At 46.3% G+C, this 2,199-nt stretch overlaps 1 non-coding gene across 1 annotated transcript; it reads left to right on the top strand.

The window, feature by feature from the left end:
* Positions 1 to 390: 390 nt before the first annotated feature.
* On the top strand, positions 391 to 530 carry LOC116547157. Its single transcript, XR_004266956.1, has one exon. It is a non-coding gene; the product is annotated as a U4 spliceosomal RNA (small nuclear RNA).
* Positions 531 to 2,199: the final 1,669 nt, after the last annotated feature.

Below are 2,199 nucleotides of genomic sequence, written 5' to 3'. Positions count from 1 at the left end.
CAAATCACACTTCACATATGACCAAATCAGTGTTTAGTCATAGCACAAGCACAGAAATGTTCTCAGGCAAGAATACAAATTCTGACAGGCAGATGCTAGGGTGCCCTAGATGAAGCCTGGTGAGTGGATGAGCCTGCTTTCCAGATGCACAGACCAAAATCTCCCTCTACGGGCAGACCATAATGCCACATTCTCTCCCACAGTCTATGCAAAGTTAAACCAAATTTTTTCCCAGTTAATCTCCAAGTGTTAGTCAAACTATTTTCTGGCAGTGCTGCTGCAATACTGACTTATCTCACCAGGTAGCAAGGTCATTGAATGGTTAGAGGCATCTATGCATGAAACTGGACAATATGTAAATTCTAACACTTGCTTGAAAAAGAATCTGTGAGCTTTGCGCAGTGGCAGCATCGTAGCCAATGAGGTTTATCCAAGATGAGATTATCGCTAATTGAAAACTTTCCCCAATACCCCGCCGTGATGACATGCAAATAGAGTCAGCGTTGACAATTTTTGACAGTCCCTAGGGAGAAGCAATAAAAAAAGACAAAACAAAAACAAACAAAAAAGAATCCGTCTCAGACCAATGGTGAAATGTGAACCGGGCACGGTGGCTCACGCCTGTAATCCCAGCACTCTGAAAGGCTGAGGTGAGCACTTCAAGAGGTCAGGAGATTGGGACCATCCTGGCTAACACGGTGAAAGCCTGTCTCTACTAAAAATACAAAGAAATTAGCTGGGCGTGGTGGCACGCACCTACACTCTCAGATACTCGGGAGGCTGAGGCAGCACAATCGTCTGAACCCAGGAGGCAGAGGTTGCAGGGACCTGACATCGTGCAACTGAACTCCAGCCTGAGAAACAGAGGGAGACTCCACCTCCAAGAAAAAGAAAAAACAAAATCCGTGATTTGAAAGCACAAAGTAGGTGAAAAATTTATGGTCAGGAGTTCAAGACCAGCCTGGCCAGTATGGTGAAACCTGGTCTCTAAGAAAAATAGAAAACTTAGCTAGGTGTGGTGGTGGGCACCTGTGGTCCCAGCTACTCAGGAGGCAGAGGCAGGAGAATCAGTGGAGTCTGCAAAGTGGAGCTGCAGTCAGCCAAGATGGTGCCACTGCACTTCAGCCTGGGTGACAAAAGAAGACTCCATCTCAACAACAACAAACAATATGTGATGCTACAAGAAAAATCAGATCGGCCATTGCATTGAGGCGGTGGAGAGCCAGGGGTGAGCTTTGCTTTACAGAAACATATCAATAGGTAAAGAGGAAATGTTTTCATCCTGGTTTAAAGGTGACTGTGCAGCTAAGCAAGTTGACTTAAAAGAGATCAAGACTGAAGCTCAGAGCAGTGAAACCTGGGGAACAATATCTCCAAATAAAAAGGCAAGGCTCCCAGTTTCCTTAAAAAGAAATGGAAACTCCATGAACATCGTTCAGGGACAGATGACATAATGACAGGTGATGAGAGATACCGGCTCAACGCTAGGAGACCTGACAGACACCTGCTGTACACCTCCTGTGCTCAGGTGACCATGAGTTTGTCACGCTGGCCTGGGGTTTGCTAACTTGATACTCGGGCCTGGGAGACAAGTGCATGGCATGAGCTGAGGAAGAGATAACAATTCCCTGATGTCTGTGTTTAGTGTCCCATCATACATTTTTATTTAAACCGATCTGTGTATATACAGCCTGTCTTCAGAGTTGATCTTTCTCAGCCTAGACAGAGGTACCAAAAAAAGGGAATGTAGAGGTCACCTGAAAGAATGCTTAGAGCATCCTCCGCTACATCACGAGATGATTCACTCTCTACAACCAGCGCAGATTCGACACTGTCTTCCTCAAATGTGATTTCATTGGTGTCTCTGGGAGGCTGGCTGGAGTCAGTAGGGCCATAGCTATTTGAACGAGTGACGACACATTCCCCCAGTGAGTCCTCAGGGACTTTCTTGACTTCAATCTTCTGCACCTCTCTGATGAGCCAGATGGGATAAAGATGACAGAAGATTAAACAAAGTGGGATTGGACAGAGGGAATAAGAGAGGGGTCTCAGAAGGCAAATGGGAGGTTCCCGTTGAAGGAAACAGGCAATCCTCTCCTCTGCCACAGAGCATGGCTGCCATGGGAGCCAGAGAGAAAGAGAGCAGCTGGTATTCATCACACTGGGCAGAAAGGAGCTGAGAAGAACAGAGACTCAGTT

This window comes from Sapajus apella, unplaced genomic scaffold (genome assembly GCF_009761245.1).
Source record: "Sapajus apella isolate SASKATOON/1434 unplaced genomic scaffold, GSC_monkey_1.0 scaffold2216, whole genome shotgun sequence".
Lineage (NCBI taxonomy): Eukaryota > Metazoa > Chordata > Mammalia > Primates > Cebidae > Sapajus > Sapajus apella.
The sequence above is the reverse complement of the archived record's forward strand: the minus strand, read 5'-3'. Positions and strand labels throughout refer to the sequence as shown.